General features: G+C 40.5%; 1 long non-coding RNA gene across 3 annotated transcripts in view; it reads right to left on the bottom strand.

Annotated features, from left to right (window-relative positions):
- Positions 1 to 4,977: 4,977 nt before the first annotated feature.
- Positions 4,978 to 15,091, bottom strand: part of LOC136718768 (uncharacterized) — an 11,385-nt gene continuing 1,271 nt past the window's right edge. For 2 of the 3 annotated variants that reach the window (XR_010805314.1, XR_010805313.1), the window contains exons 2-7: positions 14,933 to 15,022; positions 8,734 to 8,793; positions 8,243 to 8,351; positions 7,512 to 7,629; positions 5,491 to 7,154; positions 4,978 to 5,243 (exon numbers count right to left, since the gene is read on the bottom strand). This is a non-coding gene — a long non-coding RNA (uncharacterized LOC136718768). The remainder of the gene's footprint in view (positions 5,244 to 5,490; positions 7,155 to 7,511; positions 7,630 to 8,242; positions 8,352 to 8,733; positions 8,794 to 14,932; positions 15,023 to 15,091) is intronic. The other variant, XR_010805315.1, reaches the window with a different exon arrangement.

Raw genomic sequence — 15,091 nt, 5'->3', positions numbered from 1 at the left:
TGCATAACTACCAGCTTTTCAGTGTCTGTTGAGGTTGGACTGTACATCAATAAGTAAATAAAATGTATCCACAGAGTAACCTTCTATGTGGGTAACAGTTACAGGTTAATAGTGGTAACAGTTTCATGGACGACGCCCCTGGCTGTCCCGCTCGGGCTGGGACTCAGGGGTGACAGTGTGTTGGGTGTGGCATGGCTGTGGAATTCAGTGGAACTCCCAGTTGCGTGACAGATGACAAGATCTTGCATACTTCGGCTGTTTATCATTTATTGCTTCATGAGATATGATATACCTTACATACATTAAATAACATATGTATATAAACCTTAATAAACATTCATAAACCACACCAAAGTACACTATTATATATTAATACATATTAAAATTAAATAGTATTATCAGCCTGATTAAAGTTTTGGTTATATTTTGAAGGATGGTATGACAAAAATATAGACTACAATACCACATTTAGAAAGATATATAGAGCAGTGCCACACAACACAAAGAACAGGGCGCACAGGGGGCAGCAATACAGATTTTCTGCAGTGTGCCGTGCTGTGAAGGAACCCTGTACTGCTGATACCACAGTATAGGAATGGCTTGAGGTGATCGGCCCTTCATCTTTGTTAGGATTTCTCCAGTCATTCTGGGAGTGCTTCAGTGAACGCTGTGTGCCTTTAACAGCATCGCTGGATTGTGCCATTAATAATAGATCTCGACAGAAACCCCTACAGAAAAAATATTCTTAAAAAAAAAAAAAAAAAAAAAAAAAAAGTGGCTTGATGCATAGCCTTGGTATATAAGCCTTAAGCCTTGGTAAACAGCTCCACCTATCTGTAAATAAATAGTACTTTATTTGGATGGCATGCCCAGCATTCATACTTGTTAAGTGCAAAATGTACCTAATCACTCTAAAATAACCTAAATGTAACTGTAAGACCATTCCTAATTTATGAGACCTAGCTATAAAGTTATTTAAAATAGATTACTTTCACAAAGGCTATCCGTCTTCAAACTCAAACTCTAGATCTAACTTAGGGTAACTCAGAAATATTACATAGAATATCCTGAGTATTACAGAAAAAACGCTTTTTATTTTCAAGTGAAATGTTGCAAATTTTGTAAGAACTTGTAATTAGTTACATTAACTTTAGTCTACAAACCTTTATACCTATATGCATTTCTATATAGGCAACTCTTGTAACATTTTACAATTATGAACACTTGCCATAAACAGGCATGCCCCTATCTTTACAGTTACATTTTAAAAAGAGTTCCTACAACACTCACAGTTTATTGTTGACCATAAAAAAAAATACTCACCCATCGATGACCATCAGGATCCCCAAGTCTTGGATATTCTTCCAGGATGTCTATTACAGTTGGCTGATTCTCACCATGGATTCACTTCAAATGAACGTGGTGTGCATCCAGCATGTACTGTGTGACTGTTTGGAGTGGAGCCATGTTGTACCTCATCCATGCCTTCTTCTAAAATAATCTAAAATAATTATATAACAAACATACGACATGTCCCTTATGTATTAGAAAGAGTACAGATTGAGAAAAAATGTATATCCCCATATATAAACATATTATGACCTTGAAAACAATAATACCGATGAACAGTACTTGAGTCACACGCATGGGCTGGCCATTCCCACATTCGCCACCTGATGTCTCCATTGCATCATTTCTGCCAGACTCTTCTCCTTTCCTCTTGACTCCCCACTTTAACACCTCTCCGGCACGCCTTCGACACGAAGTCTTGCCAAATATCAGTATTGCAATCCTAGTGTTTCCCAGTGTTTTGCCCCTCGAAAACCTGAGCTTAGCCATTTGCCTTTTGACCACGTTCTTTGGATTGTCCCTTGTTTCCCGTTAGCCTGATCTTTGACCTTTAGCTTGTCTTTCGACTTCAGCTCTCGGATTGCCTACGTTTTCCCGGTTTGCCGGCCCTAGACCTCCGCCTGTCCCTAGTTTAGGTTTCCCCTTCCCACCTGGGTCCTCTGTCCATGGCTTCTGATCATTACAACTTGCATCTTTCCTATGAATATAAAGTCTTTATTAGGAGGGAAACAGTGGTTTTAGAGGGGCATTTATTTCAACAAGGCTCTAAAACTAAATTATACTTGATAAGTAAAAATACAAAGATTACTAAGGACACTGTAATAACAAAAAATCCCCCCAACTGCGAGAAGTCATTTTATAATAGAATTTGTAAAATACCGTTGATAAAACAGGAACAAACAAGGTATGCAGTCGCCTTCCTGGTGCTTCAGGAGGCGCATGGGTTGTGTCCTTTGTAGTTCTCTTTGATTTGATCTTTTTCTGGATTCTGAGCTTAGTGTGGTACTTAAAAACTAAGCATTATTTTATTTTACTTTAAGTCAATTAATAACACAAACAAGTTTCAGTAAGTTTGAAATGTAACCTACAGGTCAATTTTATGCATATGGTAACATAATTTGACCTTGGAAATGCAGTCACAGTTCACTTTTTTGCTAAGCCTTTACCCAATTAATAATTGGTGGTATTATTTGTTTAAATATTATTCACTGTTACCTACATAGCCAGTGGTGCTGCCATCCTTCAGCTCAGGAAATGTCTGAATGACAGAAAAGGCTAATTGTTGCCTTGTTACTCCTTTCTTTGTGCTCCTTCAAAAGAGCTTGGACAGCACATCTGGAAACCCCTGTCTGCCTGGGAGAGACCTTGCTGATGCAGTAGAACTACCTTGTGTCTTGTTGCTGTGCTCAGTCTTGCCATGGTGTAGGACTTTTGACAGTAAACTGTCTTCAGCAGCCTCACCTTGTTAGCTGAGTTTGGCTGTTCCTCACCCAGTTTTATTCCTCCTACACAGCTGTTTCTGTTTCAGTTAATGATCGTGTTTCAACCTACATATTGAATTGATGATCATTAGCACCTGTTTGGTATAATTGTTTAATCATACACCCGACTATATGCCTACAAAATCCCTGACTTTGTGCAAGTGTACCTAGAAGAATTGATGCTGTTTTGAAGGCAAAGGGTGCTCACACCAAATATGGATTTGATTTAGATTTTCTGTTCACTCACTTTGCATTTAGGTAATTGATAAATATAATCTATGAACATGTCTATTTTTGAAAGCATTCTTACTTTACAGCTTAACAGGACAATATACGGGAAAATACCACCATAGGATCGGGACAATTTTTTTTTTTTATGGAATTAACGGGAAACATTATTATTATTATTTTTATTATTATTATTGTCTTGATTTATTTATTAAATGTTGGGTGAGGCCCTTACATCTCTGTGAGATTAGGCCACTAAAGGACTATGGCAACATACACAAACTTCTTGTAGCCACATATCGCTAACACTGTTAGGAAAATGAAAACATAATGCAAAAGAAAAGACTTACCCGGTTACATGAAAAAATATAAGCCATCACATACAGGGTGCACACTATGTGAGATGGGGCATATTTTAATCTTGTTAAATGATAACGGGTTGCATGATAGTATAAAACTTTCACAGTATTGATTGTATTACTGTTGGCAAACTCCCGTCGTCATCGGAGGCTGGGAAAGAGAAGTGAAGTGTATTTAGAGGTAATAGTGTTCATGAGGGAGGTTACTGTGAAGGACATATATTATCCCTGGCAGAGAATGGTATGATCTGGTGGGAGGGGCGTTGACAGTATATAAAAGGGCTCCGTGTTGTGAGTTTGTTAATAGCGGATCCCACTTTGAGGTCGATTTGTATAGGCAGGGATAGGCTTGGGATTGTGCACTTTACTAATGGCTACTTTCCTTAAATAAAGGATTTACTTGTTCTACTTCTGTCTCCCTGAAATATAACTTACTATCCATTGCTCATAGGTTATCAAAGGTGGTGGCAGCAGCACGTTACCCTGGTGTAAGAAAAGAACAGATAATACAGTATTATACAGCTGCACAACCTGGTCAACGTCTGGAGGAATGCCAACCCAAATCAAATCAAATCTCTCTCATCTGTAATCTGACACCTGCCATATCAACTGAGTTCCAGGGCTGAGAGAGGGTCTTTGGATTCGCTAGATATTCATAGTCACGGTTTGTGATTGGGTAAAAAATATCAGATCTTTAGGGCTGATGACACTCACAGTAATGTTGTTTCTGTTGATCAATACTAGGCCCATGATGCACATTATAATGCAAATGCAATGTAAGCAAACTACACATGGTTCTTTCCAGCCAAATCTCAGCTACGCATGTCTCTATCACAAGTAGTTTTCTTATGAATTAATAGTCGCCCTGATTTTGGGCGGATCTGCCCAATTCGACTAAAAATAAACGTTTAGCCTATCAATTTGTTAACATTTTAAATGTAAACTAGTAATTAGCATGCACAATCCCCATTGCCTACTGTTTCAGCCACAACACTGACTTTGCCGTCTCCTTCTACTGTTTGAACCTGGGGGACTGAAGCACAGAATAAGTTGGATATCTTCCTAAATGATGCAGCTTCAGTCTTAAGCGACTTTGATTTTCTCTCCCTTAGCTTTCCAGCGCCCCACCTTTTAAGATTTTTTTTTTAATCCATGCTGGTGATGGAGTTGACCGCAAAGGACTCTTCCCTCCTCCACCCCCATGATTATTACCTGATTTCTTACAATTGTTACAATATATAACAATATTTTTACACTTGTACCCATTTATACAGTTGGGTACAAGTGCAAAGTACCGCTAGGTAAATTACCTTGTTCAAAGGTACAACAGCAGTCTCCCTCACCTAGGATTGAACCCACAACCCTCCACTCCACAGCCCTAACCACTCCACACTACTGCCCTGCGATCAAGACAGGGGGAGTTCTGAGCAGCAATCCATGTTATGTTTAGTAACTTCAATATTGTATTTTTGCCAAATTAAATAATACTGTAGCATTATGGGCACTGTCATGTAGGCAGAGCTACAGTCACACTTACACACCAACAACTGAGCACAACAGAGTTTGAGTAGCGTGTTTATTGCACACACCTCACAATATCTACAACAGTGCCAAAAAAAGCAAAGAAAACCCTCTTTGCCAATGTCTATCAGGGCAGCTGGGGGGCTTGCTAGCAGGAAGTCTTTTCAAGGGCAATTCCAAGGACACTGTCAGGTCACCCAGTGGGTCTTGGTTTCTTCATCCTTTCTCCTCAAATGTCCACTGAAGAGTTGTAGAAATCCAGAGAGAGATGTACCTCCAGTCAAAAGGTTTTTATTACAAGCAGCTGTAAGGAAGAGGTTCAAGAGGCGATCTCAATAACAGATCACTTTTATGCAGACCAGACAGGAGAGAAAGATAACAGGCCCACATGTCTGTCCCGTGATGAGTGCAAGTTTGGTTTTTGCCTGACAGCTGCTCAGGAAGACCCATATATAGTCAAACCGTGGAGAATTAAGGCATACGTAATGTTTAATATAAGGGGGTTTGTATGATGTATCAAACCCAAATTGCTGGTGAAAATTGGTTCTTACCACTCTGTTCTTCTAGGAATCAGGGTTGAACTATGGCACAGTACCGTAGCACAGTGAGATAGTGACCTTGTTTACACAGACACACAGAGATAGAAATGCAGGTCTTCATCCAGCCACGTCCAGCATACTACAAAGACAAAGAAAAAGGCAGCAGTTGTCTGTTGCCTACTCTAGTTTGCATAGACTCACCTGTGAGTATCCTTTACTGAGAGCATTAGCAGCAGGTGTATGTACTGCTGTTTGTGTCATACATAATTTTGTGCACGAAATGTAATGCAATTTTGACATTTTGTGCACAAAATGTATTTTTTCGTACATACTTTCATGGACATAATGCATACTTGCGTATTCATTCCATCCACGGAAGGCAAAGTACATTGTATTTTTCGTCCCTGAAAATGCTAAGCACTCGATTAGTGACATTGTCGTGACACGTGAGACATGATGAGAATCATGGCGCGTACGAGTTAAAATTGTAAACATACACCGATCAGCCAGAACATTATGACCACCTGCCTAATATTGTGTAGGTCCCCCTTACTGACACCTTTCTATCAGAACCAGCATTCACCTTTTCAGCAATTTGAGCTACAGTAGCTCGTCTGTTGGATCGGACCACACGGGCCAGCCTTCGCTCCCCACATGCATCAGTGAGCATTGGCCGCCCATGACCCAGTCGCCGGTTCACCGCTTTTCCACTTTTGATAGGTACTGAGCACTGCAGACCGGGAACACCTGACAAGAGTTGCAGTTTTGGAGATGCTCTGACCCAGTCGTCTAGCCATCACAATTTGGCCCTTGTCAAAGTCGCTCAGATCCTTATGCTTGCCCATTTTTCCTGCTTCTAACACATCAACTTTGAGGACAAAATGTTCACTTGCTGCCTAATATATCCCACCCACTGACAGGTGCCATGATAACGAGATTATCAGTGTTATTCACTTCACCTGTCAGTGGTCATAATGTTATGGCTGATCGTTGTATCTATTATTTAAACTGCCATTTCAAACACTGTCAATAACTTGCAATGCAGCAGACGAGCCATTATTACAGTAAATAAATAGGATTAAAATATCTGGAGCTGATGAACAAACAGATGGTCCTGATTCTCTTTGGATAGAGGAGAATAAACCCACTACACCTTAGATAACACAGTTGCATAGGCATAGGCGTAATTGGAGGTGGGCATGTCCTCCCCTCATTTTGAAATCTGTCAACTCGCCCCCCCTCGACTGTTTTATAGACAGAATCATTCACAATGAATGTCTGCCCCCCCACCCCTCCGAGGAACATTTTACAATTTGAACTCGTATGTGCCTTGACTCTCATCAGATTCGCCAATATGTCTCACGTGTCACGACGATGTCACTAATCGAGACATTCTGTGTACAGTAAAAAGAACATTGACTTCAGTGGACGGAATGAACACCCTAGTATGCATTATGTCCATGAATTGATGAAAGGAAAAAACATCTTGTGCACTAAATGTAAAAGTTGCATTTCATATCATCCAATAAATAAATTACAGGTATTGTTCATTTCATGCATGAAATTATGTTTTTATTATGTACAAATGGCACCTCATCCAGGTGTCTCTCTCTGCTGCTCTGGGGAAATGTCCACTCTGCTGTCCAGGGTACTGATGCCTGGGGCTTCTAGTATTCCTGTGGGTTAGAGAAGACAGGAACAGTGAGGAACATAGCGATGCTCTATGACCCGACACCTCGTCAAGCTACACTGTGTACTGTTTTGCATACAGTTACAATCCTCTCCACTTGACAAACTCCTCTTCATTGATTCCATACATAAATTATTATAATCTTATAATGAATGGAATTCACCTGCAATACAGTGCATCAGCTGCTGGTCTCTGACACACTACACCACCTGCTGGAGGCTTCTTGGCTGAAACGCTAGGGTTTTCTGCTTCGTAATATGAATTGATTTTACAATGGTATGCAGCTCTCTTTTTCCAAAACAAAAATAAAACTAAACAAAATTAGAATTAAAATTATAGTTACATCTCTAATTTCTCCCAGAGAGCTTCCTCTTCTTCCTCAGGGGAGATAAAAAGACTGTGTTGTTACGGCGGCCATTGCTGTGAAGAAGGGTCTGAGGGGCTGTTCCAGGCACAGTTTCCTACAGGGGAGGGAGAGAGAGAACATCAGCTCAGAAGCCATCATCTGTCTGCACAGGGACCTCTCAGAGTGTCCTGCCTGAGGGACCTGTTGGTCCACATGCTCACTGGGGAGGGGGGCTTCCATTGTACTGAAGCAATAGCATGTTGCCATTTTATAACAGTGAGGTTGATTTATCCCAGTCACATTTAAAATGCCACAGTGTGGCTCATGACATCATCAAAGGCAGCATATTTTAGGATTCTGCACCAAACTTCATTTGAATTACCATCACTAGCAATTGAACTCTTCTGATGGCCAGTTAATTGGCGATTTATTTACTGGATAAAACGATGAGGAAAGTAAACAGTAAGTACAAAATTGAAGTCCTACATCCTGTATTGCAATAGCCAGTCCTAATAAGTGCAGACAAGGTGTGAAGTCACAGTTGAGACCTCAGAGGAAGGGGGCATGGGGAAAATCAATATAAACAAGACGAGTACTAGCAATGCAAAAGCAACGTATCACGAAAACATCATATAGGTGCAATTTTACAGGAGAGCTGAGACACACGGGAATAAATTACCAAATTACAGGTACAGTCTGAAAAGATGCGTCTTGAGTGTCACTCTTACCTCTGAGTCCGAGAGCTTCCTTTTCTTCCTCGGGGGAGATGAAAAGACTGTCGTCACGGCGGTCATCGCTGTGAAGAAGGCTCTGAGGGGCTGTCCCAGGCACAGTTTCCTACAGGGGAGGGAGAGAGAGAGAACATCAGCTTAGAAGCCATCATCCATCTGCACAGGGACCTCTCAGAGTGTCATGCCTGGGGGACCTGTTGGTCCACATGCTCACTGGGGAGGGGGGGAATCCGATCCCGGGATCCCAGACAATTTTCTAGACCCAAAATACAGTGATTGAAAATGTGAAATACCCGGGATCACGGGACTGTGACTAATGATAGCACAGGGGATGGGGGCGGTACCTGCAATCAACATTAACTTTCTGATGTCAACTCCACCAAACCAGCGTGGAGTCCGAAATCTCATTTTAGCCGGACGTGTTCTGTACACGACATTTCGTTTCGGAAGCTTCGTTTCCCCATCAGTAAAAGATTGATCTTACTCACCTGAACGATCTACTTCTACATCTTCAACTCCCAATCGCCACCCAAGCAATGAAATGAAGCCTGTGGTGAAAAAGGAAGTCGGATGAACCTGTGACGTTACAATGGGGTGTGGTAACAGTAACTGTGGTGACGTCATCTTACATTGAATATGCATAGACTCCATAGTAATTGAAATGTAAATGTTAAAATATAAAATTGTAATGTTGAATATACAACAGGCACGTCCCCAGTACCGACCATTCTCCACAGATTAAGTGTATTATATATGATTCATATTGTTTCCAAATATATATGGGCCTATAGCGACCATGTCAGGTTTTAAGCTTTTGAGCAGTGCGTTTAAAATGCTCTGACTGTCTTCATCCCAGAGAGAAACCGGGGAAAATATATGTATCGAACTTTAAATATATTAAATCGAATCCGTTCATTATTTTACATCTGTAAAATACAACAAGGACAGCGTATATTCAACCAATTTCTTGTACGCCTGCATACCAGGGTTGCCCACCATACATTTGTGGTTTTACTGACATGACTGACCACAGCTACCAATCCCCCTCATCTCACACGTTCATATATTATCATTTATATTTTTGAAAGCCCTTACGCTTAACAAAGATGAATACACTTAAATACTTGTCTGCATTTGACTTTCACACTTTTATTTGGCCATTTACCAGACCCTTTCTATGCAGGAACATATTCTTTCAACCTATTCTTAATCGATCTCACTCCAGTCCATGAGACGGATGAGCCTGAATCAACGTAGATACAGAAGAAACAAAACGCCCTCTTTCCATTTCATACGATTTGACCAGTTATTTAAAATATATATTGCTACATTGTTATAAACATGTGTAGTTCTGCAGTTGCCGACTTTTTAAAACCGACAAAGTATAAACACATCTTCACAGGTGACACCCCAGTCCGCACAACCAAGGGAAGTGTACTTATTACGTGAAAGAGCGCAGGACTGCCGACGCAGCAGACTGTTACAGAGATGGGAGTTGGATTGTTTTTGAGCACAAGCGAATGCCATTTTGCCTAATTTGCAAGGAAACACTGTCAATAGGAAACATTTCAATATACAGACAACGGAGACACTTCGGAACTCACCATGCCTATGAAGCAAAGTTCCCCCTGGATCTCAGGCTCAAATGGTTGAAAGCTCACCTACCAAATGTATTTGGGGTGCATTGCATAATCCACCAGGAGGCACTAGACTAGAGGGGATCAAAATCAACACACGCAGCACACTGACGGGTCAAAAAGCGTGTGGACAGTATGTGGACCATGGTCACCCAGAAGTCACATTCATTAAGTAGTATATTTATGACAACTGTTTTTCATTTTGTATCAGTGTATTAATCCCTTAATATATTGTTGGTATTTATTTACTGCATTATACAGCTCTTTTTAAATGTAAATGTAGCATTTGTGTTAAAAGTGGTCTTACGTTCCAGGCAGGTATTTGACAGCTGGACTTGTGGCCCGCTGATTAATGTAGGTTGCCCACCACTGTATTCAATGCGTATTGGATCAGTTAACAGTTTAGATGGTCAGGCACATTGACCGGTCTGAGGTCTTCATCAAACTTTAGTTTAGTTTAGAAAAATTTGTTGGCAGTCAAATTTTGCAATGAAGAAAGTACACTCTTAGAAGAAATGGTTCTATATAGAGCCCCAAAAGGTTCTATGCAATGATGCATATATGGCTCCGTCAGTGGCTCTATATAGAACCCTTTTTAGGGGTTCTTTCCATTAAACCCAATGGTTCTGCATGGAACCTTTTGGAGTGTAGTTTCTGTATCATGGCATAGAACCTTTTGGGGATCTATATCTTTATCATCCCTTTCACATTTCTGGTATAGTAAGAAACACGTTAATATACCTCATATTAAACCTTAGGAGAACTTATTTATAGAAGTGTTGTAGAAGTGTGCATACCTTAGTTTTTAACTTGCAATTGACCAAAAAAAAAAAAAGACACGCATAAACGGAGTTGCCCTGATGTCCTGCCCTGTTCTCCAGCTCACCGTGACCCTGTATAGCAGGGATACTCAATTAGAAACCTAAAAGGTCCACTCACCAAATTTTCCTTGTGTTCAGGGTCCGGAACAGTGATAGTCAAAATCCAAAAACAGAACTCCAACAAAAAAGGTGGTAAATCCCACAAAACGTTCAAACTATGTACAAAAGGTGATGTGGTATGGCCTTATTAGTGTGAAAAGTGACACCTTTTTTGTGCCACCAGCTCTTTAAACTTGGGCATAAAAGGTGTGAGGGCCAGGCGGAGGCACTGATGTAAGTGTTCATTACTGAGGGTGCTCCTGTATTTGTTTTTCACCATATTCATGGTTGAAAAGGCAGACTCACAACAATATGTTGAGGGAAACATGGTGAGAATTTGAAGGGCCACCTTCTGCAAGGAAGGGACACCTGCTGCAGGGACCATCTTAGTCCAGAAGGTGGTAGGGTCACAGAGAGACTCCTGCAGTGCAAGGTTTTCCTGAAGCTCAATTAGCTCTGATTGAAGAGAAGCAGCACTAGCCCATGGGCAGATTTTCAGGGCTTCAGTTGAAAATTCTGCGATGTTTTTGACAAGGAATGGATTTTCCATGCATAGTAAGACTTGTTTTCCCAGAGGGAAATCTCCAAAGTGAGTTTGGAAATTTTTTATCAGCTTGTCCAGGTATTCAGCATGATTGTGATGATGATGTGTTCCTGCTGTTTGATTTAAAAGCTTTGGGAAGTGAAGCAGGTCCTGCTGCAAGTCACACTTGAACAGCTCCAGTTTCTTCTGAAAGGCACAGACAGCTGATGTGAGGTTACACACTGTGTTATTTTTGCCCTGGAGCTTCATGTTCAGATCATTGAGATGGGAGGTAATGTCAGATAAAAATGCAACAATTTCCATTTTTTCTTCATTCTGCATAAATTCCACAAATTGTTTTGCTTTTGCACTCTTCTGATCCAACAGAAAGGTTTCCAACTCTTTCCGTAATGTCCAAAAGCGCTCCAGTACCTTGCCTTTACTAAGCCACCGGACATTGTTGTGAAGGAGCAAATCAAATTCTGCATTCACCTCTGTTAGGAATGAGCGCAACAAGCGATGCTGCAGAGCAGATGATGCCCTCAAAAAGTTCACAAGTCTCATTACTGTTGTCATGACCTCTGCATACTTTTCTTCAAGACTAGCACACAAAACCATCTGATGAATTATCCAATGATATGCTATTAGGTCAGGGTGATGAGCTCTCAAGCGTGCCACTAATCCCCTCTCTCTTCCAGTCATACATGGAGCTCCATCAGTAGCAATGGAAATAACATGCTTCAGGTCTATCTCTCTGTCTCTCAACATCTGTATCAGTGCTTCATAAATATCATCCCCTCTTGTGTGTCCATGGAGGGCTATGAGGCCTAACACATCTTCACAAAATTCTCCCTTCTCTTCATCAAAAAATCTGACAAACACCAGAAGTTGTGCGTTGTCTGTGTTGTCTGTGGATTCATCCAAAGCCAATGAAATGCATTTAGCCTTTTTTATTGCAGACTTCATTTGGTCAAGCAAATCCTCAGCAAGGACTTCAGTTTGCTTTACAGCAGTGGAGTCAGACAAAGATATTTGGTTTATTTTTTGTATGATGTCATCTTTTTGAGTTCCCTCAAACAGGGCAATTGCTATTTCATTCATGCATTCCTTCACAATCTCCGAGTCAGAGAATGGTTTCTTGTGCTTTCCTAAGACCCATGCCACTCTTAATGAAGCTTCAGTTGCACGTTCTTGTTGGGTGGCTGATCTAACTATTACACTGCATGTTGCATGGTATGATGATTGCAGTTGTTTGATTTTTCTGGCTCTTACCTCAGATTTAAGCGGGTAATTGTGGTCAAAGTGTCCGTGCTTTGAGTCATAATGACGTTTCACGTTACCACTCTTGACAATGGCAACCGTCTCGTTGAAAATTAAACACATTGGTTTTGTGCTCCCCACCGGCAGCACAAATGCATAACTGTCAGTCCGCTCTGTCTTAAATTCGCGATTTTCAGAATCGACTTTTCTCTTTTTGTCAGGTTTTGAGCACGCCATGATTTTCGCTAGCAAGGAAGTACCACAGATGGATTAGCGCATGCATTGCGAATGACACAGACACACACACACGCACGCACACACACACACACGCGCACACACACACGGCCAACGAGTGAGTGAGTTGTCATGGTGATTACAGTTATTACAGCTCCTGATTGGATCTTTGGATTGGACAGACACAGAAGATAGATAAACCACATCTAGTAGGAAAACAATATAGGCGTGAAATCACGCACCAATGAAAACTCGCTTGGATCATGACTAAATTATATAATGTTGATTTTGGCTTCGGTCCAAATTGTATTGCGTCTGGGTCCGGATCCGGACCGCGGTCCCATTGAAAATGGGTCGTGGATGGGTATTCCAGCATGACAATGACCCAAAACACACAGCCAAGGCAACAAAGGAGTGGCTCAAGAAGAAGCACATTAAGGTCCTGGAGTGGCCTAGCCAGTCTCCAGACCTTAATCCCATAGAAAATCTGTGGAGGGAGCTGAAGGTTCGAGTTGCCACACATCAGCCTGGAAACCTTAATGACTTGGAGAGGATCTGCAAAGAGGAGTGGGACAAAATCCCTCCTGAGATGTGTGCAAACCTGGTGGCCAACTACAAGAAACGTCTGACCTCTTTGATTGCCAACAAGGGTTTTGCCACCAAGTACTAAGTCGAAGGGGTCAAATACTTATTCCCTCATTAACATGCAAATCAATTTATAACTTTTTTGAAATGCATTTTTCTGGATTTTTTTGTTGTTATTCTGTCTCTCACTGTTAAAATACACCTACCATTGAAATTATAGACTGATCATTTCTTTGTCGGTGGGCAAACGTACAAAATCAGCAGAGGATCAAATACTTTTTCCCCCCACTGTACATTTGCAGTGTTGCAGGACAAGACTGTCTGATGTGTGGAACTATTGAAAAAGCATACATACACATTAAAAAAAAAAAATGTTGATTCAACTTGTGTTACCTGGTTGCCTTAAAAACAACTTGTAATGTAAGTTGATGCAATATGTTGTTTTGACTCATGTCGAATTCAATTGTGGATTTAACTAAAAAGTCAGCTGAAACAACTTCAACTTTTGTTCATTTTACTCAAGAACTTATGTTCCATTAACTTCATTCAACTTGTATCACCTTTTTTTTTTTTAAATAATAATTGAACATTTAAGTTGTATTGACTAAAATTCTAGTTCTATAGACTAAAATCATTTAAATGAAAATACACAATACCAAAATATGAAATTAAACTAGCATTTTGTTATATATAGTGATTGACAGATTTGAGATTGCAAGTGAGCAGGAGTGCATGTGTGTATGAGTTTGTAGAACAGAATATGAAACTGTGGCTGGGATTCAATCAAGCTTTAAATCATTAAATTTTATAAAAAATACGACATAAGGTGGATTTATATTGCTTCAACTTGCATCAAACTAAATGGAATACAAAAGTGTACATTTAAAGATTCAAAGTAGTTTAACATACAATGTGGTAAATAACATTACTCCTTTTGCACAAATAGCTGAATAAATGTGAAATTTTCACTCACTTTTTTTTTTGCAAATTATCAGGTTATGCAGAAAGATGGTTAATCAAAAAACAAATTCTTAGAACAACCGCCGTAGTCCATTTACTAACATTTGGCTGCAGTTTGTCCTACAGAGTAATCCGAAGCAGCTAGTTTCTTAGTCCATTAACTCTTGCAGAGCATGTGTCCCCAACAAAGTTAATTATTACCGCAACCTCAAAAGTGTACTTCAGCTCCTTTGGATAATCTATGTTGAGGGGTGTAGAGGAGACCCATGATAACAGCAAATGCTTTAGGGATGTCCCTCAGATCATGAAGGATGACCTGCTTCTCCATGATTATGGCCACATCAATCAACTCCTTGCAAAACATCCTCTGCAATAGGCAATCATATGGAGTGATTGATCTTGCCAATCATTGTAACAGGCCTAAATGCCTTTTTATATTTGACTGTGCATCATCACCTGCTGTGATGCAAATGTGCTTACTGAACTGAAGACACACACCTGTGCAAAAGCACCTGCTTTAAATTAAATGAGCGTCTCCCATTCACAGTACAGCAAGAACTATTCCTACCTCGCATATCTTCAGGAAGCTTGACGGCTTCTCTCTGAGAAAGTATGGACGTCCAAGTAGGATGGCTGCTCTTCTGCACTGGTTTGAGTTCTGCAATTAAGGTCATTGATCTTATTTATCCAAACGTAAAATCAGCTCAGATCCTCAGGTCTACTCCAA

The sequence above is a fragment of the Amia ocellicauda genome, chromosome 23, assembly GCF_036373705.1.
Source record: "Amia ocellicauda isolate fAmiCal2 chromosome 23, fAmiCal2.hap1, whole genome shotgun sequence".
NCBI lineage: Eukaryota > Metazoa > Chordata > Actinopteri > Amiiformes > Amiidae > Amia > Amia ocellicauda.
This window is presented reverse-complemented; position numbering and strand designations above follow the sequence as displayed.